The sequence below is a fragment of the Rousettus aegyptiacus genome, unplaced genomic scaffold, assembly GCF_014176215.1.
Source record: "Rousettus aegyptiacus isolate mRouAeg1 unplaced genomic scaffold, mRouAeg1.p scaffold_m13_p_12, whole genome shotgun sequence".
NCBI classification, from domain to species: Eukaryota; Metazoa; Chordata; class Mammalia; order Chiroptera; family Pteropodidae; genus Rousettus; species Rousettus aegyptiacus.
The window spans coordinates 5,927,501-5,953,209 of NW_023416287.1; the positions used below are offsets into that span (position 1 = coordinate 5,927,501).

Below are 25,709 nucleotides of genomic sequence, written 5' to 3' on the forward strand. Positions count from 1 at the left end.
ATGTAATGGCAAACCTTCGTGAAACGCCACACGCTTTTAAACAAACGTTTTAGTTGTGCCCGTTTTTTTCTTCCTCCCCCCCCCACCCACGCCACAGTGAAACAGAAGATGAGTTGGTGCTTTATTTTGTTTGGGGGAAAAGAAAAAGTTTCAACAGGCAGAGTTCAGTTCCCTTGAGAGATGATAAATGAGATGGATACTCTTTGCCTCTCTGTTCTCGAACAAGTCAGAAATGGTGAGAAACAATCACCTTTAGGCCTGGACAAAGGAGGGAGCCTTCCTCCCTCCTCCTTTCCTTTCATCTTCTAACTAACATTATTCCTTCTTGAATGTGTTTTTAACACCAGTTCTTCAAACAGGTCATGAATACCTCACAATCTTTTTTCCTTCCTTGACAGACATTTTGACTGTTGCCAGAAACTACCTTTGATGTGTTCCTGTAAAGAATAACACAGACTTTCCTGTTTGTCTCAAAGCTACTGAAGTGAAGCTTCAACTGCAAAGGACAAAATGATCTGTATTAAAAAAATATCAGCTCACACGCACACACACACGCATGCACACGCACACGCGCACACACACACACACACACACACCCCTGTCATTACAAAACCAGACCTGGCCTCCCTGGGGTTTGAACAGTTCCTGTTGTTACCTTCTTAGCTGAGTTAGTAGGATTTTTCATCACGCTTTCCCCAATCTCTGCTATCCGTGTCTCAGAATAGCAACAGTAATTATCAAATCATTCTCCCCTTTCCCACTCCCAGTGAACTGGGGAGCCTCTGAGACCTCCCCACAGAACCTCTGAACCCATCTGCGGGCCGCTCGTCCGTCTTTCTAAGTCAGCACAAGGAAAAACACAGGAAGACTGCGCCTTGAGCTACAGTGAGTCCCGGACAACCCCCAGCTTGTGTTAGTACCTCCTGAGGAAGCTTTTCATAGAATCGGAGTGCTGGAAGAGACCTCGAGAGATCAAAAAGTCCTGAAAAACCAGAGGTCTAAGAAACTCAGACTCACAGAATAGTATAATGGAAAGAGCGACCGTCATTGCTTGCCTCCTGTCTTTCCTCTTCCAAGTTAAGTTACTTCCATTATTCTCACTTTTTCCTGTATACCCCACTTCCTGGCCCTAAAAACCAGCGTTATCTTTTCTCTATCACCTTTCTGATTTTCATTTTATATGAAAACTATTATTTACTTACTAATTTTTTTTTTCAAAATTGATTTCAAATGGATTTTTTTTCTCCCTTTACATTGGACTCAGCAATGACGCCCATGACAGCCTGGTTTTAATGTACCAGTCCTACGTCACCCGTCTAACACACAGCAAACTAAAGCCGTAATTATTCAAAAAAATCACCTTGCATATGACTGTCTTATGCATATAACATGTTGGAAAATAATGCTCTAGAGTGGGGGTCAGCAAACTTTTCCTGTAAAGGCCACGTCATACACATTTTAGGCTTTGCAGGCCAAGAGGCAAAATCAATGATACTATGTAGGTACCTATATAACACGAGAGAAAAAAAAATTTCCCCATGTTTTTCCTCATTTAAAGATGTAAAAGCATTCGAACTTCCAACTCAGAAAAAAACAGGAGGTGGGCTGAGCTCCGTTTGGGAGCTGGACTTTTTCAACCCCCACGCAAAATCACGAATCTGACATTTATTTGAACCTTCTCTGAAATTTCTATAACAGGGAGTGGGGTGGAGAAGAACTTATCTCCTAGGATGGTTGGCACAAAGTCGTCACTCGATAATACTGAGTGTTGTTTTTGGCGCCACCACCATTGTCGTCTACATCATCATCTTCTCTGGATGGGGTCGGTCAGCCTCGACGTTCTTCCTGTCAGGTGCAGAGGGAACTCTGCACCTCTTAGAGAGCCAGGCCAATGGCTGACCCAAGACAGAGCACGTCGCCAGCCTCCTTGGTGGTGGGGATGAAAATGGCACATGGTCTAGGGCCAGGCCGCCCCGAACGAGCCCGATCCCGTCTGAGCCTGGAAGCTAAGCAGGGTCGGGCCTGTTTAGTACTTAGATGGGAGACCGCCTAGGAAGACCAGGTGCTGCAGGCATAAAAAAATAAGGGATCTTCAGCTGACGATCTGTGAGGTCAACCGAGGGTGGCCTTGCCTGAAAAAAGATGGTGCGTGTTCTCTAGCCCTGCCGCCTCCTTGCTGAAATAGCCACTTTAAGCCTCGGTTTATTCACTCATTCGTTCATAACATTTATACGATGTTGTGAGTGTTGAACAGGGTAATGTTCGATGTGCGGATAATGTCTGGTAAGTAACCACTCTGTTTTGTTGGTTTTCTCATCACTGAGAATTAAAGAAAGAGAAGCTAGTTCTTGAAATTCTCTGAGAATTCCTAAATAGACAGCTGAGTAGCAAGTGATATGGCCAAAGAATCCTCATTATGGAGCCTGATCATATGCATGTGTCCATTGGACAAATATCTCTGGAGCGTCTACCATGAACTGGATGCCATCCTAGGGCCTTGGGACATGGCGTTGATGAAAGCAGTTGTGTCCCCCGCTCTCATGGCATTTACTGTCTGCTGGGAGAGGAACCAGGGAGAGATGGACGGGCATCAGATCAACCAAGAACCACAAAGTGTCAGCTCCGAAAAGAGCAAAGCAGCGAGCCACATGGTGTTTTCAGGCCAGTATTGGGGGCGGGGGTGGATCTGACACAGTCTAAAGGGTCAGTGACACCTGGACCAAGACCTGAACTATATGACGGTGTTGGCTGGAGCCAGAGGAGGGACCAGCTGGGAGGTAAAAGGATCAGAACAAAGCCGGAGTGCAGGTGGAGAGAACGTGAGGATTTCGTGGCACAAAAGTAGGCAGGAGCCAACCATTCAGGGGCCTGTAGCCTGGTTCTTCTCAACCCTGATGTGCTGGGCATCTCAGTAAACTGTTGATTCTGGTCCAGAGAGTCTGGAGCAGGGCCTGAGAGTCTGCATTTCTAATGAGCTCCTGGGAGATCCCGGGGCTACCAGCCCGCAGACCACAGTGTGAGCATGAAGGTTCTCGGCCACAACTTCCCCCCAAGAACAGGGCTTTAGGTGAGGGGACATCCTAAGATTCCTCTGGAATGTGTGAGCCCATCTTGCAGCTGTCACGGAGCAAAGCCCTCTGCCTGGAGCTTTGGAAGTCCCTAAGGTTCAGATGGAGCGGGTACCCTATCCTAGCGAGTTTGTCTGCGGACACCTGTTTCAGTCCCAAGTCTAGGTGGCATCATCGTGAAACAGGCTGCTTCTCCCCAATGGGAAGTCTCTTGCTTGTGTGCTGCAATTCAGAAAGGAAGGACAGCACGTGTGTATCTTTTTTTTAATCATGCCAGGCTTGCTAAAATAAAATATATATTTATAGTTTATTCATATGTATTTATCTATGTGTATTTATATTTACATGCATATATGCACATATATAGATAATCTTTCAAGTGCCGTAACAGCCACACATAGGATTGAAATGACATCGGACAAACACCGAATCATCTCACTTTCCACCCGTAAAGGATGAAGGGGCGGAGATGCTGTGTGAGCAGACGGACCCAGGCGTCTCTGTCCAGAGGGGTCGGACATCTCTGGACCGCCGGTCCGCCGAGCGGGCCTGCTCCCGTGGGGGTCGCGACTGCCCACGGAGGTGATCGGTGAGGAGCCGGTGCGCGGGGCGATGTTGCACCCGCACGGGGGGGTGAGCGCCCCTTCGGTGGCATTCGGGAGGGCCGGCTGAGGCAGCGGCCGCCTGCACGGCGCCTCTGTGCATCTCTCCCAGGTCTACTGACTGTCTTTCTAAAATAATCTGGGTGACAAATATGGGCCTACGAAACACTGCCCTTGTCAGCAGTCCCAGCTAGCTGCTCCCGACGAACGTCCCCACACAAAGGTTGCACGCCAGCTCGCCATGAGTGCAGCTCAATTTAATTACTCACCTCTGCAGCTTTAAATCAAAGGTGGCTCCTATTAAGTATAATTACCTTTGCCAGCAGCTTGTATAACACAGTAAGTGAGGAGCTACTAACCAGGAACGGTTTCCACGGAGGCTTATACAGGCCTTGGACTAAATCAAGAGCAGCCAGACACGCACATAATTCAGCCACCGGCGAAGGCATGCTGCAGGTAGAGTGTCTGTCGCACACACAGGTGAACACGGCGTTTCCTTCGCATATGTCAGCAGCCCAGAAACACCACCATGCAGAAGAGTAAACTATAAGGGAAAAAAGGCTTCTCCAAACCTCGATGCACAAATATGTGTCGCTAGGTCGGTTTTTCTGCAAGAAAGCACGTTGTCACCCAACCAGCGAGCCTCGGAACAAGTCGCACAGACGAGAAAAGGGATCGGCCGAACTCCCCGCGTTCTCGGCCACCGCCGATGCCTGCATTTTACCGCCGTTTTATACCCCGGGACGGCAGGGAGGTGACAGACAATACTACACTGACTTTGACACAGTAATTTTTCTCCCGTTCAACCTCACCACATCTTTCATTCCTGACATACGAAAACATTTTTTTAAATCATGAGCATCTTTATCATTTCAGGCTCGTCAATTCCCATTTTGCCTAATTAATAAATAAATCAAAACCTGAAAGGAAATGAAAGTTGCGAAGGACTTTCGGTCCTGTCCGAAAGGAAGCCTCGGCGAACTGGGCTCAGACTCGGCCGGGTCCCTCCGGCTCGCGCCGGGGCTGGGGCTCACGTCCACTTCCACTTTCTGGAAGTCCGTCTGTGGAGCCGCGTGCTCAGAGGCATAAACGAAGACCCCAGAAGAATGCACCTCTTTCTCCACAGACGTCAGACATTCGAACTGTCGCCTTTCACTTCCACAGCCACCACGTTCGCTGACGGTCACCGAGCATTTATTACGTGCCAAACATGCATTAAGCACCTGACATACACAATCCATATCATCTTCTGGACAACCTCCTGTGGTCTCACGAAAATTGCTTTTCTTCAAAATTAAGAAACTTGTGCTTAGAAGGTTAAATAACTTGCCTAAGATCAGACAGAAAGTAAATAGCACCCTGGACTTGAACCTCAGCCTATCTGGCTTCAAAGCCATTGGCTGCAACCCTTCGGAACATGGAGGACAGATCTACCGACTTTGCCAGCCTAATTCCCGCTCTCACTCATTTTGGTAATATCACCTTGACTTGGCTTTGGCGTAACTGCCACCAGCCGCTCCTAGCTCCTGCGGTGTTGGTAGTGCTGGGTGCACACATGGGGCTGCAGGCCGGTGACAGGTGCACGGAGGGTCACACGAACCCACGTGGGCCCACCTAAACCCTGGGGCGTTCACCGGGATCCTCTGAAGGAGGTGGTGTCTTCTGCTAGAGTAAGCAAGCCAGATGCTCCCAGGTGACCAGCAGGTGCAGAGAATCTCACCGAGGGGGAAGGAAGGCAGAGTCAGAGGGAGCGAGAGACCCGTCCCACTCCGAGCCCTGGGATCTCCGCATCTGTAGGCGCCGAAGCTGGGGCTTAGCCCGGTCACGCAGACAATGTATAATTTATCACAGGCTAGAGCAGCACTCATCGAAATACAAATTCAGCTTCTAGGGTTATGTACTGAGTGTGCTGCTGGAGTCAAACACACCTGGGCTTAAACCCTGGCTTCACTAGTTATTTGCTCTGTGAGCAGATTACTCAACAGGTCTGCACCTCCGTGTCTTATCTGGAAGATGGGGTTATTAGCAGTGCGTCTGCCTCTTCAGTTTAGAGGAAGGCCAAATGAAGTCAGGTGCGGTTGCCTGGCACGGAGTGGACTCTTACTAAATGTTGATGAGTTTGATTATTATTATTTCAGGAAGCACAGCAGAGGGAAGGCTGACCCCACGCAGGTTTGTGGTGAGCAGTGACAAAGACTCAGAGCGGCCAAGCAGGGGCCCAGCTGGGAACTTCCACAGCAAGTTACTGCTCGTAAGAGCTGAGCAGCAGCTAACATGTGCGGGAAAGAAGGGACCTTAGAACTGGTTCAGGAAGGATCACTTAAAAGAGAAATCAGAGAAGTATCACTAATAAAGACGTCAAGAGATGCCTGGGATAAAATCAGGACAGATCAACAATGAGATCAGAAACAAACATAAACAGAAATGAGTTTGATTTCCTAGTGAATCACAGATCATCTTTATCCATCAACCCAGCCAGCCAGCCAGCCAGCCAGCCATCCATCCATCCATCCATCCATCCCTCTCTCCCTCCCTCCCAGTCTTCCTTCCCACTCTCTCTGGCTTTATTCTAGGTACTACATCACTAACCTCTGATGACAGGCTACGCCACATAAGTGCAGGGTCTTAAAAATAATAGAAATCAACAAGTGTCTGTTGAATGAATAAAAGAACGACTCTCAAATACACACACCCCTTTCAGGAACTTATCTCCCATGAATCGGTTCCATCCATCCAATCCGCTTTCCCTGGGGCCGCTTCCACGCCTCTTCATGCCACTCCTGGAATGAGCTTTGCACCCGGGGAGATCTAGCAGTATCAGTACTGGCCCAGCAAAGTTTCAGGCTCAAGCCCCACAAATTTGCCTTTTCTTTTCTGGAAGCAAGAGCTGCTTTTTATTTTTATTCTGTGCTTCTTTCATCAAAGATTAAAACGTCTCAACCCACAAACGAGTTTGTTGGGTATCTCATTTGTCTCAGCTGTTGTTCTCATGATGTAAGAACGATAGAAACCCGTTTCCTCATTTTAATTAGAAAAAAAAATTTTTTTTCTTTTAATAAAGAAGGTCATAAGTTTCCATTGCTACTGTTTTTTTCTTGGGTGACTCCCTATTAACTCGCCCAGTTCCTTCCCTTCACCGCAGGGGAGCAGCTCCAAGTACGTGCCTGAGAATTCAAATCGGAGTCACAAGCAAGTGTTCCTGTTTATTTATCAGAGTGCAGTGGCAGATTCAAACGCTGACCCAAAGAACAAAACTTTTCTTGTGGAGTGGGTACTCAGGGGACTGTGGTCTAAATTGAAAATCAGATCATTGTTTGAAAAAAGAGAGGGGGGAAGAAAAACAAAACCTCACACAGCGCATTGTTACACGTTTGAAAATATCTCCATGTTCCTTGACTGTTCTTTTGAGAGCACTAAAGGGTCAGTCCACAGGAAATGCAGGAATACGTTATATTTTAATCAGGGCACATAAAACACTGTCTAGAATGTTATGTGGCCCAGGGGGATGCACTGAGCAGGGAACATTTACAAACTCCAGGTCAGTCTCCCCATTACATCACTGTAAAAAAAAAAGAAATTTATGAGGTTAAATTATATGGATGTTATATATTGGAACTGTTAGCCCATTCCCAAATGAGAATGTTGGCTGAAACAGCCAGATTCCCTGAGAGAAATCTCTAAGTCCTTCTATTGTGGATGTTTTTATGGTAACGTTCTACAAAAAAGTGAAGACATATTCTTTGAAGATAACGAAATGAATAAAAAGAGAGAAGTCTAACAAAAAATTAAAAAAAAAAAATTCCAATGGAGAAAGCAAAGCACCTAAAAGAGCTACCTATGTTATTCTTCTCTGGAGCTGGTAATACACAGGTTACTTTGTGGAACTTGCTCATGATTTATCTGGTCTATTTCTCATCTAAATGACTGCAAACACAGATGTTGATGCTATAACTTTGCCTCCAGTAAATAATTCCTCAAAGGACTCACATTTGTTTAACCTTAGTCACTAGATGATAAAACTTATTAAACATTTATGGAAGCAGCAACACAATTTTGTTGGTTTATGTCTTTGGCAAGTTTGGAAACTCATATCCTCAACTTTTCCACCTTCCTCTCACCTCTCGCAAAGAAAAATATCTTTGGGGAAGTTGCCATACCTGGATAACAGACACTTCCCCTCCTCTTTATTTCCCCATCCGCGGCTGCAGTTTGACAGTAAACAGAAGGGCTGCCATGCTGATCTCAAAAAACAATAATTAAACCAAAGGGACGGCAGACAAGGTGCTCCTATGGGACCGACAGAGGAAGAATAAAAACCCCACCGGGGAACTGTTTTCTTGTGATCGCGAACCTGCTTCTGAGATGAGCAAACATGCGCCCGCCGACGTGCACGCATTCACTCAGTCATTCAGCATTTACCCAGAACCTGCCACTTTCAGCCCTGTGGGCGTAAATAACCTGGGCGTCTAAATATTCCGGAGGCTCCAGGAGCCATGCATAAGACTTGGTTCATTCGTTCGTTTGCTTTTTCTTTCATTCATTCATTCCTGTATTCAACCAAAACACCTACTGCATTCCAGGTACAGCAAATAAAATGGCCCCCATGATTCAAAAGCTCAATCCTTGACATAACAGAACGTAGACAAGGAAACGGAAATTGCAGCAGGGTGCGCAGCCTGCCTCCCGGTATTGTCTGTCATTGATACTTTTCCTATGCAGTGCTAATTTTCCTGTGCAGGGGACATCCGTGTCACCATGGTTCTGGTTCGCTCTTACCCAGGCCCATAACCAGAGGGCGGGGCAGTGCCACAGGGGCGCCCTGGGGACAGACACTGTGACACTGGCTTCATGTTCGTGAGCTTAGTGGCGAGTCCATGGACAACTCGGTCTTGGCAGGAAGCTACGCACATGCTCTGTCCACCACGGACACAAAATCCATGCAGAACTGCTTTTTACACTCTCCTCCCAGCCGGACTCATGGACGAACACCCGCAGCATACCCGACCCAGCTGCACAGGAAACGTACTCACCCCCACAACGAACGCGCGTTATATGTACACGTCCACAATTCAGACTCAATAAAACAGACTCACGGTGCACGCACGCGTGTATACACACGCTCACAAACTATACATAGCGTGTACCCAATACACAGGGATGTATATGCACGTGGACAGCAGATCCCCAACACGCGCACGTTCTAAGGATGACGCTGGTCTTGGTTGTGAAGAGCTGGTTCCCCGTGAGCTCTCTAAACCCGGGGTTCTCACATCAATATTTCCGCCTCTAGGACCATGTCTGCCAAACCTCCACACACGTGTGCTAAACTGCAGCTTAACCGCTTAACACATGAAACTGCAGGACCGACTATTGTTAACGGTCCACCTTATAACACTGACCAATAAAATCCTTCCCTGGCCCCCCCGACCCACGTTCGACACCCCACGAAGCTCCAGTAACCGTAAGGCGACAGCGGTCCGGCTAAGAAGTTCGATCCATTACAAACTCTGAGGACAAATGTAATTTCCTTCCTGTGATTCATACTTTTCTTTTTACTTCTCTCTGATCCCCACTCCACCCCAAGGCAGCTAATGACAGTTTTCTTGCCACACCTGGATCCCAGCCCCATGGATGGCTGGCTGAGTCTCATTCACTACTGGGTTTACCGGTGCATTTTACTCACACGCCGTTGTCGTTTACTTACTCCCAGCAGACATTTAGCAAGTGCCTACTACGGGCAAATCAGCCAGCTGAACTTTTGGTTAGGGAAGTGTGCATCTCAGCAAAGACACAGGAACGTTCAAAGGATGAGATATTGGCTGTTTAAATATTGCTTATTTTTCTCAACTGATTCTCTGGCTAAATGCAGTAAAATCTCACAAGTGTTTTTCTCTATGTAAATTACTTAACTGTAAAAATTCCCAAGAATATGCAGTACGGGATTATGTCTAACAGTGAAAACTTTAAAATATGCTAAATGCCTATTAACAGAGGAATTGATAAATGAGTAAAAATGTACACGCGTATGGTGAGCTCTTATAAAGCATATAAAAAGGAATTAGCCACATCTACTTTCTAAAAATCGATCTCTTTCTCGTTCTTTCTCTACCCAGCTACCTACCTACCTACCTACTCGGATAGAGAACCAAACATAGAGTAAAAAACCAATTTGTAAAATATGGGGTGAAACTATTTACATTACAAATTTTAAAAATATACAAAATAATAATAATGCAGATAAAACTATAAATAGTGGAAGATACACACATCGAATTCTTAATAGTGCTTATCTCTGCGGAGAAAGTGGGGGGGGGGGAATAATAATATTTACTGAATGCTTGCTATGCACTAAACACTGTTTTAAGTACTTAATAAGTATCAACTTTCTAAATCTTCATAACGGTACTTGGAAATAAGCGCTCTTCATGCGCCTATATCACAGGACTAAGGCTCAGATTTTAAGTATGATGTTTAAAGAGGACTTTATCTGCAAATTTTAATACCTTTATATCTGAACTTTACTCAAGTGAAATAAGCTCATCGTATTATTGACATTTCTTTCTTCTATTCCACCTGATTGACTATTTCCATCCAATATTAATAAAGAAAAATTTATGTTAAAGATAATAAAATAGAATGATAATTTCATTCCATTTCTCATTAAAATAACCTCAAATCAGGCTAGGCAGTTTGCCAAACTTGGCGGTATTACAAAAGTTTAGTTCGAAATGCCACTTGTGTTATAGGAACATAAAATACAGCACGGCCACTATAGAGACACCATGGAGCTTCCTTGAAAAAATGAAAAACAGAATTACGATCCAGCAATTCCGCTTCCAGGTACATATCCAAAGAAAACAAAGACACCCATTCGAAGAGATATATTCATCTCTATGTTCAGCATTATCCACAACAGCCAAGATATGGAAGCCACCTAAGGGTCTCTCAACAGAGGAATGGATAAGGAAGAGCTGGTACATATACCTAATGGAATATTACTCTGTCATAAAAAATAAAATAAAATCTTGCCATTTGTGATAACATGGATGGACCTAGAGGGTGTTATGCTAAGTGAAATAAGTCAAAACCAAAATATGGTACGATTTAACTTATACATGGAATCTAAGAAACAAAACGAATGAACAAACAAAACGGAAAAGGGCTCATAGAGACAGGAAACAAATCGGTGATGAGAGGGGAAGGCTAAAGGGATGAGTCAAATAGGCGAAGGAATTAGAGGTGCGAAATTCCAGTTACAACATAAATAAGTCATGGGGATGTCATGTGCAGCTTAGGGAATAGAGTCAATAATATTTTAATAACTTTGTATGGTGACAGATGGTAACTAGACTTATCGCGGGGATCATTTCATGATGTACATAAATAGCAAATCACTGATGTACACCTGAAACTAATAGCATACTGTATGTCAATTACGTGTCAATTTAAAAAAATGTCACTCACGTTAAAAAAAACAACAACAAAAAATAACAACCTCTTCCTCACCACCACTAACTTAAAAGCTACTGCTGATTTTTCTCTTTTTTCACGATGAACTCTATCATGGTTTGTTGTAAGCGACATTTTCCCTCTTAGATAGGATTCTTGAATTTCAAGGTCATCTTTTTTTTTTTTCATATTATTCAGAGTACTCATTTAAATGTCACCCTATAATTAAATACTTACAAATAAGAAACACCTTTAGAGACCCTGGCCATAAATATTATGAAGAACTCTGAAGGAGAAATCTGCGAGGGGAGTTTTCATTTGCTCAGAAACGTCCTGGGGCAGCATCGCTGCCTAGGTTCCACAGTTCTGATGGCCAGGAAGAGTCGTGGAGCCGACCAGGGATTCGAGGGGGGCAGATGAGAAGCGTCCGACTGCAGGACACAGCCTCCGGGAAGCTGGAAGTGGGTGAGCACGAAGACTGACTGAGACACCCCAATGGTCTGCCCTGGGGTTATCACGTTTTGTTTTCTACTTTTGTTTAATAAAACGTGAATGGACTTATGAAAATGCCATTTTGCAAAGCTCGAGGTTTTAAAAATACTATTTTTTTTTTTTTATCTTCACAGGTTCAACTTTTAAAGATGATATTAGGGATTTAGATAAGCAGGATGATCCGCTCTCTCTCTTTTTTTTTCTTTGACACAGCTGACTTTTACCAAGAGCAAATACTAAATTTTAATTCATTCCTGGCCTGCATGCATCCATACTAGACTGTGAATATCTGTTTGACTCTTTGCTATTAAGCATTAAATATTATGAGAAGCAGCAAAACAGTGTCTCGGTTCTTGAACTCTGACAGACAGACCCATGTTTAGATGTTGTTATTAGAAGTCTGTGCCATCTTAGAGGTACTTGAAAGTTCCGAAACTTGGTTACCTCATCTACTCAGTGGGCCAGTCATAATCATAGCCAGCTTTGGGGGTGTCGTGGGAAAGTCGTTGTGTAAAAGACCTGTATGTAGTCAGGTCAATAAATAGTGTCCATTGTGAGGATGGCCAACGTGACAATGACCATCACACTTAGCAGCATCTTCATCGCCGTCGTCGTCATTTTTATTACATGGAGGCACAGGTGCTCAACAGAAGGGGCTTGGAAGTGTTCCTGCTGGAACGAATCAGGGAAGAGGGAGGGAACCGATGACTCTGAAACGGAAGAGGCATCACTGAAGGAAACAGGAAGTGTGAGGAAAGAGGAGGCGATCACGGGGAGGCGAAGGTGGTTTTCTGCCCTCTCATTCAGCACTTTCCAGAATTTTAGAGAGTGTAAGAAATAAAGAACCCGGTCTGAGAGGTTCCTTTCGTTTATTTGTCTCTGGACTCTGGCACCCAGAATGCCAGAGGGTCTCTAAGCAGACGGAGCTTGTCTTTCTCCTGCTCAGCTGAGGGATTCTCTGGGCTGATGCTTGGTGCTGTGACCAGGTAGATAAATGCAGAAACGGATGCATTTCTCGGGCGAGACACATGAGCCAAAATGGCCTCCACCACTTCTAAGCGCACCGGTGACTGTCGTGAGAGTGACCACGAAGAGACCACTCACTTCTTGTTTCTGCTGACTAAGGGCAGAAAGTGAAAATGGACTCGTCAATGATTTTTGAAATGTTTAAGCACTTTGGTATTTGGGAGGGGCAGGGAGAGAAAGGAGGGGAAAGGAGGAGAAAAAGAAGAGAACTTCGATTCCCCTCCCCCCAATTCCCATAATTCAAAGGGACAGTTGTTAGTCCTTAAAATGCAGATCCACTGGCCTCGCCCTTGGCCTGTGGAATGCTGACTGCTGGGCTCGGGCCTGGGGATCTGCGAGTTTGCATTTTAATGAGTTCTCTGAGCCTCAAGGTACCAAAAACGGTAGAGAAGCGCTGGTTAATTCCAGGTGCAGCCCCAGAACATCATCTCCGGTCCTCTCATATTTGCTACACTTCCAGGGCCAGTAGAGACTTTCTGGAGTTTCTGTCTGATGTCCTGGGAGGGGAAGGTCCTTCCCACTTTCAAAGTGTTTTGAAGTTCTAATGCAAGCCTCTGTTTCCCCGGCGTTCCTCCGACCCGAGTGCGACTCGGCAGCCCTCGCCCACGCCTGGCTCATCTGGCTCACCAGTCCTGTGCCCTGCCCGGGCCCGGGCATCTGCGGTGCCCTCACGTTCCGTCATTCTGCCCACCTTTGTGGGCACGATCTTCCTCCCGGCCATCGCTTTCTTTATACAACCCCTCAGAATGACTCCCTCTTTTATGACATGACTTTATTTTTTAAATGAACATTTATGTCACTACGGTCAGTGGAAAACCAGTATCATTTGTCATAAGTGATGGTAATCGGACAATGGAGATCCAAGTGTTATTATTTTATTTTTCACTGGATACTGTCGCCCGCTAAAGCCTCTGAACTGGGGGGTCTGCTCGTTCTGATGAACGACTCTGAGTGAGGTAGTTAAGACAGGCTAACACCGAATGAGACTTTCTTGACTGAGTCACAGAGGCTGAACCCATGTCGAAGAGGGGACATCGTTTTCACCTCGTGCGTGACTCGGTGCTGCTTGGAACTATCCACCATCACAACGGAGCAGCTCCGTCTTCAGAAACCTTCAGGGTGGGGCCTGCCTTCCTCATTAACACCTGGCGCAGAGCTGTGGCAGGCGAGGGCTTTAGGAGCTTCCCCGGAGGAGGTGATGTCGTCTGACCCCGCCCCCCGAGGCACACCTTCCTCCCCTTGGGTTTTCTCATGTCACCATCGCTCATTCTTTCAAACGCTGGCTGAGCACCGACTGTGTGCCAGGCCTCGTGAACACAGAGCAAATCGAACCTAGGGTCCCTTCCAGCAAAGTCAAAAGCTCGGAGTCATGGTGATTATTTTAGTAATTCAAAATTTATTGAGCACTTACTGTGTACGAGGCTCTGTTCTAAGTGCTTGGTAGGTGTTAATAACTTGTTCTGCCCAACAACCCGAGAGGGAGTGTTTAGTATCCCTACTCACCGATAAGGAAATCAAGGCATGGAGAGGATTATTAACTTGCTAACATACTGACTAAAATTTATTGACTACTTAACCGTGTACCAGGCACCGTGCTAAGCATGTTATCTCATTTATCTCAGTGAACCCTCGTAAAAACTCAAGCAGTCCTCTTACTGGGTCTGTTTTGCTAATGGAGACGCTGAAAGTCTGGGAGGTGGAAGCGCCTAGGGTCACACAGCGAGGAAATGACCCGCTGGAGAGAAACGGAACCCGCGTACGACCCGCGGGTCCTCCCCCACGCCCAGACACTGTGCTGTCCGATGCGGAGGGAGGGGTGCGTGAACAGGGGACTCCCAGGCGCCAGGAAACCTGCGTTGAGAAGAGCAGCCTCTTCCCCTACAGTCAATGCTACAACCAATGCAGCTCCGAACACTCGCCCTTGTTTCCACTTTGGCTCAGGGAACGACAGACCGACAGTTTGCGGTGAGCGCCGTATACATAACTAGAAGGCAAAGGAAGTGGAGGCAGTCTTAGGAGGATCGGCAGCCGGGCTTCCGCGCGCGGCTCTCGGCATACGCTTTCCACGCACACCACGTGCAATGACCTGCCCGTCTCGTCTACCTTTGGACCACATCTCCCATCAGCCTGGCCCGAACCATCGCCGGCTTTCGGCAGTTGGGGCCGGAGACCCCTAAGTAGTCCACCTACTGGGTCCCTGACAAACAACATGGCAGCCAGAATGAAGCTGTTAAACCTTGAGTCGGATCCGGTGTCTCCCTGCTCCCTGTCCTCCGAGGCTCTGGGACCCCAGCTCCTTATCCCTCACCACCCGCCCCCCCTCGGCTCCAGCCCCCACCCCAGAGCTGGGCTTTTCTCCCTGCCACTCCATGCAGAGCCCAGGTTCAGAATCACTTCCAGAGACCCCGGTCTTTCCTGGATGTCGCACCTCAGACAGCTCCCCCTGCTCTCACGCCCGGCCCCTTAATTCTCCCCGTTGCACACCCACAGCCTGACACAGCGGGACACGCAGATCTGCCTGGTGGTTCGGGCCGTGCCTGCCACACTGAGTGCGAGCTCCGAGAAGGCCGGCCTCTCGTCAACTCCACCCAAGCCTCTGCCTCCGGCACCTCCCACCGGACCTGGAGCACCGCAGACCCTCAATAATATTGGGTAAGTAAAGGGGTTTTGGGCGGCTAGTAAAAACCCCCAAGTGCTCTCTGCGATTCTGACTCTCTTTGTCCTAAGACACACGGTAACAGGCACCAGCCACTTATCTGAAGGTGACGATTAAAGAGTGCAGAAGGCGTTACCGGGAAACGCCTGGAGCCTTCCCCTAGGAGTTTAAGGAGCCCTAAGCTTCAGCGCCTTGGGCCTGAGGGGGTGAGCACGGGTTTGTGGCCAAACCCTGGGAGGCTGGGAGGACCTGGCTGCTGGTAGAGCGCCTGTGGACAGGACAGGGCAGCGAGAGGGCCACCTCGGGGTCGGAAACGAGAGTCCACAGCCCCTCCCTCCATCGGGGAGCCTCCACCCCGGGCTCTTAATGAGGACGTCTGCGAATCTATATCGTCAGCAAGCAGCGTCTATAAGATGAATAAAAAATATTTACTGCAAAAAGGTGAATCACTGCTCTTCACTTGAAGGCAGATGATGTCATGATGGGGAAAAAAATACAAGTTATTACTAAAATCAGAGCCTCTGTCATTAATATTTCCCAAATTGATAAATATTCAAAGTGCTGCTACGATCATGATGGGTACGGAGGTCTGCCAAAAAATGTCAGATGTGCAAAAGAGATCCTCATCCTCAAAAGTAATTAATTAGTATACAAAGTGATACAGTAATTAAAGTGTTTATTCATTCATTTATTTAGAGCCTCATTTATTCATTCACCAGGAAATATTTTTTTAAGTGCCTGATAGGTACCGAGGACTAATTCGAGTGCCTAGATTTCTCCTGGAATTCCTGCAGAAAAACAAAACCAAGTAACAAGACAGGAAGGGGAATAAAACTGTTCCTTTCCGAAGGAGGCGCAAGGCGAATGCCAGCGGCTGCGCCAAGACCTCCATCTACACCACACTGTCTAACTGTCACGGGCACAGCGGGAGGTGAGAAACACCACGTGCCCACGTGACAGACGAGGAAACCGAGGCCCAGCCAGGACACGGCACTCCCCTTGAAGCGCGTGGCTGGCTACCGCGGAGGGAGGAGACGCCGCTGGCCCTTGGCATTCACCCCCCCACAGCCTCACGCGGTCTGTCACCTGCCCCAGCAGCAGTCAACTCGCCCATCAAGGCTCGGCACGGCCTTTTATCCCCCGGCGTCACCTCTGTCCTACTCACTGTCATCACTGAGGGGCCGGGTAAGTGGGCGGGGTGTGCCAACAAGCCCAGGTCCACGCCGCCTTTGAAATACAAACAGGTGCCTATGTTCTGCAGAGCACCCAGCCGGATCACACGGCTTCCCTGCTCGAACCCCTCCGGCGGCATCGCGGCCCACCTAGACTCGGATCCGGAGGGCCACACGCGACCTTTCTGATCACTCCCATTTTAATGCGCCAGGGCCACAGTGGCGTCCTCGGCTTCCTCGACTATGCAAGTCCATTCTGGCCTTGGGTGCGTCTTGCTGCTTCTGCCTGGAATGCTTCTCCGGGATCTGCGCTTGGCGAGTCCCTTCCTTTGGGCTCGGGTCTGACCAAGTGTTACCGTTTGATCACTCTGCACCACCCGGACCACACTATATAAAATGGCAAACTCCCCTCACTCTTTACCCCGTTAATCCTGATTTATTTTTGTGAAATACAATTAGAACTATTCAATAGTATGCATTTAGCTGTCTGCTAGCTTTTTGGTCTCGTCCACAGGAATACGAGTTGTGCCAGAGGTGGGACTTTTCATTTGTCGGGTGGATGAGCGCGCGCGCGCGCACACACACACACACACACACACACGTTAAGGGACACTCAAGGAAGAACTGACTTCGTGTAAGAAAGATGGCCTGAAGACTCTGTTTGGAGAAGCCACTAAAGGCAGCATCCTCTGCCAGCGTTCTTGATACACTCCCTATAGGTTTAGCCATCACAAGAAATGCAGGGGGAGAATCATAGGAACTCAGGGCCCTTCCTTGGTGAATCACGGTGGCTCTTCTAGATAAACCAGCACAATAGATTAAGTGCATGGGTCTTTGGAAGCAGGAAGTTTCAAATCCAGCTCAGCCACTGCATGCATGACCTTGAATGAGTTACTCTGCAAGTTACTTAGATCCCACCGGCAACACAGGGATTACACGAGTTTCTAACGCATAGGGCTGTTATGAGGGTAAGACTCAGCTCAAAGGCCCCCTTCCCCGGCATCCACACCTGTGTTACCCCAACTCTACTATCATATTCTTGCTTTTATAAAGCCATTGTCATCAAGTTTTTTTTCTACATGAAAATTAGCTTTCTTCTTTATTAATTTACATGTATGTTCTCTAGCTTCCCCCAGTTGGAAGGTCAGATCCCCAGGGGTCATACCCACCCTATTAACCTGGGTGACCAGAACAGGGCCCAGCACAGAGTAGGAACTCAGGAAATAATACTTGGTGCAGTGCCTGGCATAGTGAAGGTATCATCATCACTGCTGCCATTGGAGCTGTTGGTGCTGGTGCTATAATTACTATTTTTTGGGAAATAAACACTTTTTCTTTTGAGCTGGTTCAGGGCCCCAACCCACCAAGCATAAGTCATTCTCAGGAGAAGAGGCTAGAACACTACCCAGTGATTGTATTTCCAGTTTCACAAATCGAAATGCTCCCATGTCTGATTTCTTTCGAGCCCCGGACCCCTAGTCCCATGATAATTGCTGGGTTGTTCCTTTCCCTCTCGGTATACATTTTTCACGGTCTAGCTATTCGGGGTAAAGACACACGAGTACTGGTGTGTGTGGCCCCCAATCGTTTTAGTGCGTTCCCAGTCTTGTAAAATCCTTTCAAAAAGGGCTTTAAGAACTGCGATCACCCCCCATCTTGTAGGTTAGAAAGTGGGCACAGAGATGTGAGCAGTTTGTCCAATTTACTTGGTCAAAGGGAAGTAAACACAACTAGGGATTCGAACGTGGGTCAGTCTGACCCCTGAACTCACATTCTTATCCTCTGAGTCAGGTTTATCTCTCGAGCTTGTCCAGGGCCACAGAGCTCGAGTGGGCAAAGCTGTACCCAGACATCGAGTCGCTTCCTCCACTCGCAGTCTAAAACCCGACCCCGAGGGGGAAAACAAGAAGCACAATGCCGTGCCCCCCACTTTCTAATAGAGGAAAACACCCAAAGGCAACTCCGACACGAAACACGCTTACAGCTTTTCATTTTGGCATTTCTTCTGTACCAAATGGTACCGAATAGATTTAACTCTTCTCTACAGCATCGACTTGGCCCAGCAGCTATTCATATCTCCCCAGGGTATAAAAAAAAACAAGGCTTCTAAATACATAGACAATGCTAAGGACCTGATAGATGAAAGTGATTTAAAGCAAGCCCCCTGCAGTTTACATAGAAATATGGATACGCCGCTGCTCTCACGCAAGTCACTTCTCCTCCGTAGATGACCTTGACCTTCTCTCTCCTTTTCGTAGCTCCTAGGTCACCGTTTTTTTTTTTTTTTTTTTTTTTTTTTTTTTTTTTTTTTTTTTTTTGTGATGCAATAAAGCATTAGGGAAGTTTCTTCCAAATTCATTACAAACAGAACGGCCGCTGCCAACTCTGTGTTCATCTCGTTCGGCCCCTGGTAGCTGCCACTTTCATTAAAAACAGGAACTGTGTTCTGCCCACCTTCATACCCACACTGTATCATTTCCATAGACACGACTTAGATGCCACTTTAGGAAGAAAGCTCAGGGGCGACTTCAGAGGACCCATTCGGTTCTTAAAGCACTCAACTAATTAAGGCCAGTAGTCTTAATTTTCATACTAACAGAAACTGCAGAATGCTGTTTTTTTTCTTTTTTTTTTTTCTTTCTTTCTTTTTTTTTTTTTTTTTTAAACCCACCTCAGTGTCTGGCAGCCTTATAAAAACAAGGCTTTTCCTTTAGCATAAATGGACACTACAGCTTTTCAATTAAATTAGTCTTTGCGGAGAGAGGCAGAAGAGCTAAAAAGCTCCTTAAAAACCTTCCTTGCTTCGCTGCTTCTCGTTTGCCAAAGGGAGACGTGGAGTTGAAACGCAGTGCTACATTCTCCTTAACCTGCCGAAACGAAGTTTTCCATCTCGAACCCTGAGCTACCTATATTATAGAGCTTGTCGAGCTTTTACTTTTAGTTTTCATCCCCACATTTAGTTTTCTAAAACTATTTTTTAAAAAAAGTGCATTATAATTTCCCATATTTTTGTATGCCCCGAGAGCGCTTTATTTTATTAACCCCTGTTTCAGACTGGATAGTAGGTACTGGAATATTGAATTTTTTTTTTTTTAAATAATGCAGATGGAAAGACAATTCTCATTTAGATGAGCGAAATTCAAGATAAATGCTTTCAAATATGATCCAGGTATTTTTTTGTCCCCATGTAATTTCTCCAATCTCATTATCTCTAAAACTTTTTGCATTGTGCATTTCCCTGTTGTTTTAAGCACTACTAAATAATACTGATAAATTAATGATAGGATTATCTAGCCGTGCCTCCTGAATTTTAATTTCTAAAATTTTAAACAATTTTAGGCATTGCTTTGGCATCGCAAAACGCAAAACAGCTGAGGATGCCCAGAGGACTTTTTTTTTTTTTTTTTTTTTTGGTAAGGGGAATGCGAAAGGTTGCAAAAGGCAAGAATTGAAAAATTTCAAATGCCTATGTTAGTGACTTTCAAATCCCCCCGAATTGTTTAATCATTTCACCCATAGAGTTTGCTTTGAAAACAAATATACCAGCAATTCCCACTTGCATCTCGGATTTCTTTTCTGTGTGTGTGTATGGTGTCTTCAGAAAGGACGTGAGTCGATACCTGGGCGATGGCTTCTCCAACATAATGAATGACACAAATATGACCCCACTGCCGGAGACGTCCAGATTAACGTCCAGGTTAGATTCGGAACCGTGCGTCTGCAGAGACACTTGCCTATGAGTTTGCAGACAGAGTACAGAAGCGGATATTTGGGCTCTAAAATCTCTAATTTTTATTATCATGTCCTAAAGACCCAGAGCCTCTTGAAACCCACTTTAAATACTATCCCTATCCTTCCTTCTGAAAAAAAGTTCCTAAAACAAGTGACCGAAAGGTCAGTAGTAGGAACAAAAAAAAAAAAAAATGATAAACCCAGTGCAAACAGTGTCACATAACAGAGGCCTGTAAATAGGTGGTTTTTTCTCACTGCACTATCCAGGTACTAAAGCAAACAACTCTGAGCGAGGTTCTTTCTTATGTGGTTAGAATGACTAAGCACCTTCATAATCGAAGAGATGCTTGCCAGAGGTCAGCCTAAGGGACAGGAGAATTTCTAACTTTTAATGGAACTTATAAAACTTTAAATAATTTTTAAAAACCCAAATTGTTACAAATTACTGCAAAATGGATATAAAAACCTCTTCCAGGGTGAGTAGGCTCGACGAGGTAGAAGGATGAGATCTCCCTGACAGACTACTTCTGTACTTATCACAACATTAGAAAATGAAAATAAAATTCTCCCAAAGATATAAAAACACAGCGGCGTTCTCAACTTGCAAAGCAATAAAATTATTTGTGTGCCAAGCTTCTTTTAATACCACCATGATTTTTTTTTTCTTTATAAAAGTCGCTCAATTTGATTGTAATTAAATATGTAATGAAAAAGCAGAGCTTCGGGGAAGCGATGCAAGACACTCTCTAACTGTTAGTTTAATGTATTTCCAACTGACTTTGCATCAAACGAAAATGATGCTCTGTGTATGCCTGGTCTTAATATAGAATTTGTTAGGCAATTCTGTGCTTTTTAAAGAGAACCGGGGTAGATGCAGGCATTGCCTTTGAAAGATTGGCTGAGTCTTCCCAGACCATGACACACCTAAATAAAAGTGATAGTACAGACGCAGAGACGGAAGGCAAGCTGCACTCGGGGTAGTGAGCTTGGTCGTGTCAGCTCATTACACACCTAGCTCCAGCACGATCACAGCCTAGGTTTTCTTCCCGGCTGATTTTCCTAACCTCGGCTGCAGGGATGAGCAGAGCAGGAAAAGTGCATCGTATCGAAGGCCTTAAATAATGCCAGGCTCGGTGCCCCCTTTAAAACCTGCTCAACTGAGAGTGCAATTCCCAAACCACTGGGAAGACAAATAGATCATCCCAAGTATTTATCCAGTTGGGGAAATTCCAACAAATGAGTGAGAAGTCAGCTGGGAAGAAATGGAAGCCTAAGCCTCTGTTGGAGGCAAGATGTTCCCAGGACAGGTCTGCTAAAGGTGCCTAGGACGTATTTGTTGGGTGTGAAGTTATCCCAGACGGTAGCAATAGCATCGAGATGACCGGTAAACAACTGCGAAGGGGCAGAAAAATAAATGCATAGTGTTTCTGAGAATGCTCCTGCTCTCCTCGAAAGTAGCCTCCAGTGTCCGAGCCCCGAGCCTCTGAAAGCTTTTCACTGTCCAGAAGTTTCTCAGAGTCCCCTCTGCCTTACCTAGCTAGGCTCCCTGTCACTTGCAATCTGCTGATTAGGGTTAATGTATTGTGTCCTGATATGGCAGATTAAAAATGAAATCAATAAATGCCTAAAACAAATGGGCTTTTGAAATGTCCCATTCAATCTGAGTCTGTAAGGGTGAGGTGAGGGGTGGGAGGGCTGAAGCCTGAAGCGGGAGGGGGCAGGGGAGGGATCCCTTGAGTAACCTCTCTCCGCCCCAAACACGAGGCAGAGCGTGCGTTTTTATGGTATCTGTCCTTCATTTTGCAGGGATCTGCCTTAAATAACAACGATAGCCAGAAGAGTTCGTGCTGCCGAGCCCCTTTGGCGGGGGGGGGGGGGGTGCTTATTTTTTTCCATTCGCCTGTTAAAATCATACTGTTTGGGTAAGGGAAGGAGTCTACAGCACGCGGCATTTAAATCTTGAAGATGCGAACTTGTCTTGATCTGAAGTCTGTTTAAACAAAGTGAGAGGTCCCGGGTCCCTACTCCGTCCCACCACAATTTACATTCTCTTGAATCTCATCCCACCTGCCAGTAAATTAAAGGTAAACTTCACCCTGAGCTGCCTGTCCCCTCCCCGCTCTGCGGGTTGAGATGGCTGAGCCCACGCAGGTTAGTCCGGCCACTGCTGTCATGAGGTTGAAAAGGAGATCGCTCAGGTCATTTTTATACTCTATTGCAGTATTCGGGATTGTCCCTGCTGAATATGTTTCCCATGTAATAACCTGTGCTATTAAGGTGCAAATTGCAACTTTTAAGTAATGATTGCTAATAGTCTAATGTTTACTGCCACACAAGGACATTCATGAAAACAAAATCTGCATTATTCATCTCCATATTAAATAAACAAAATAAATTGAGGGAGCTGTTCTTTCCTGCAAGATTTTCCTCAGACCTGGATTGCCAGAGAGCTTTTGAGAGTCAGCAAGAAGGAAACATTTAACCTCTTTGGGCAGGCAGGAGCAGAATCCTGTAATTTATATATACGTTAGATAGTCTCGTGTATATGATCCCAGAAGGTTGTGGGTTCTATGGCAATTGGCTGGCATTATATAAAAACAATAGTTCGGGATGGTGAAATAAAATATGTATTACAGGAGACTGCGATAGATTGCAGCAAACAGAAGCGTCAGAGTGTAAGTCTACAATTTTAAATTTTTAACTACTCTGTATCTTGCAAAATACAAACAAATCAAAACACTGTTCTGTTTTGTTTTGCCTTTTTGCCATCTTCTCTATCTTCTCTAAAATGGTTCGGGGGAAAGATGCTGGTCTAGAATTCTGCAATATTTTCAGGTAAAAGTGGATGCATTTTAGTGGTGAGTGAAATATACATCCAAGGAAGCAAGCACACGCATTCACACATACGCAAACCCCTGGGGTACTGCAGGCTGCTTTCTAAACTTTTTTTTTTTTCTTGCCCGAAGTAATGGTATGGTGGAATAGCATAGCTTTAGAAAGCCAAGAAGAATGACATTTGGGAGGGAAATGTTCTGACTTAGCTGTTTCCTTAAAGAGACCTGCCAACCTCACTCACATCCCTTCCCTTAAAGGGGGGAGGATCTTAACAAATAACTGAAATTCCCCCATCACTTATAATATCATCTCGTGCATTCCATCTGGATACTTGCTTTATTAGAAATTTCTGTAATTGATTCCTTGAAATATGAACTTAAAACTAATAATGCAAAGGAATCAAATTGCCTTGAACAGTTCTTGGGAAAGATAAGTCTCAGCCTTGATTCACTCACAGGCTTTTTCTATCTACATTATTCATTAATCAAGCTAGAAATCAAGCTTTCAACATAAGTCCATGGGAGTAATTACTTACAGTTGTGCATTGTTTCATTATAAGCAGTGATAAAAGTAAGGCCACAATCCTAGAGCCTACCTTTTTCATATTTCTGGATGTTGACTGGCTAAAGAATCCCAAAGTAGCTAACTTTCCCTATGCATAACCACCTCAGCTAAAACAGAGTGCAGCACCGACGACTTCAGAGGAAAGAAACATCGCATGAAAAAATATCCGCTTTATTAATATGTGAGCAAACACATTCCGTAAGAGGGGCCTCATTGTGTAGGAAATGAATTATTCCCTTCCAGTCTGACAAGGGTTTCCACTGCCTCCAGTGAAAATAATAAAAGCCATGAAAACAAACATATAGAGATAGCACGAACACAATAGGCCAGAAAACCGAAACTACAGCCACAACTTTCTAACACAAACACACACCACGGTAAATAGACGAGCCAGCGCCAGGAGGTACCAGCTTAATGAAAAGGACCTGAAGTAAGTACTGTGACGCAGCATCGTGGTACGCACACCTGGATCCTCATTGATCAGAAAATAATTATAATCCACGCAGTGCCGTTCTGAGCAATGCACTTTTGGTAATGAGCTTACCAAAAGAGAGATGTCCAGTCATTCTAGTAATTTAAATGACTGCCTAGTTGTTCATGGCCTTTACTGGAACTACAAGGAGGGGAAAAAAAAAAAGTGATTTTCAGGGCAGTATCACATCTTGCTGGACTGTTGCCCAGGGTTCTCTTTGGGGACAACAATAAGGATGTTATCTCTAATAATCTAGCTACACTGAAACTTATGTCCCGGAACTAGACGGACCAGGCTTACCCTTTCAGAGTCTACAAGGCCAGGGGACACCTTCATGCTGTCGGATTGCAAAGCAGTCTAAGTTTTTTAAAAAAATAAGTGAGATGAATGTAGACAGGGACGGGGGTAGGAGGGAGAAATTGTTTTCAAAAGAGGCAGCTAGAGTTGAAAAAAAGAACACCTCGCTGACGAAGCAAGTTCTACGTCTACGCGGCACTAAAATATTTTAATTATTTTTGCTGTAAGGGAAAACGATGGGAAAATGCAACAGATCAAAGCTTCATAAATATTTCCGCATGCGATTTGAACCCATCTACGCACGGTTACGGAAGCCGTGCCGCACTCAGAAGGGAAGATGATTGTGGATCTTTCAAAGCACATGTACTGCCATTCGGGCTGGAATCAGGCCACGGCGGCGGGTAAGCCGGGTGGTCCAGCCCGTTCAGGCACAAACACCCACTTTGCCCAGATTTGGAACTAACTGTGGATTTGGGCTGAGGGTGGCATTGCAAAGTTTATGAAAGTGCTCCACGGAACTTCTCCCCGACATTTGCCGCGAGTTGGAGCAGAGGGAGATGCATTAGTGGGTCTGCAGAAGACCGGCCTTAGCTGATGCTGCCTGAATAAAGCAGAGGGTAAAGACGGAGGGGGGGGGCCGCGGGGGGAGGGAGACAACTTAAGCTTTTCCCTAAAGCCCCGATTCAACTAAAGGACACAAAGAAATAAAAACGCCCACATTAAAAGCCAAACAAGATAATAATTGTGCATGCCTGGCTCTGAATCCGGAGGGCAAGGCTTGCGTCACTGGCACTCTGAGTTACCATGGTGAGTGATTTATTGATATATATCAAGAATGAATAGATCAAAGGCAGCGAGATGACAGGTGATCAATCAAATGTCAAATCAAAACTAGCAATCAAGTGGAAAGCTGATTTTTCAGTGGGTGGGTCTGGCAGGAGAAAAATGAACTTTCATATTACACTTCCGAGAAACAAAACCCCAGCATACTATTAAAAAAGCAATTAAGCAACCCAAAAGAAAAAGCAAATCCTTTCGAAGGTCTATTGTAGTGATCCATTAACCTGTTCCTCTTTTTGAGGGGTGGGGTGGGGGGTGGTGAGGATTAGGATGGGATCGTTCCTGCCACACGAATCAATTTACAAAGTTTGCAACTCTCTCTGGGCAGAGAAAAGCCAGAGCTGTTTCACTGTTCTACAGGGCATTTCCACCACTCTCTTTCGAGACTGGAGAGTGTTGATTAGATTTCCAAACGTGGATCCTCTTAGCAAACATATTCAAAGGTTCATGCGTTTCCTGGAGTGGTTTTTTCCACCTTGGCGATCAAAGCTAAACTCCCATTGC

At 45.7% G+C, this 25,709-nt stretch overlaps 1 protein-coding gene and 1 pseudogene across 5 annotated transcripts in view; one reads left to right on the forward strand and one right to left on the reverse strand.

Annotated features, from left to right (window-relative positions):
- TSHZ2 (teashirt zinc finger homeobox 2) overlaps window positions 1-25,709 on the reverse strand; it is a 400,422-nt gene that overhangs the window by 368,532 nt on the left and 6,181 nt on the right. The gene's annotated exons all lie outside the window — the stretch shown is intronic.
- On the forward strand, window positions 1,956-2,074 carry LOC118610499 (annotated as a pseudogene).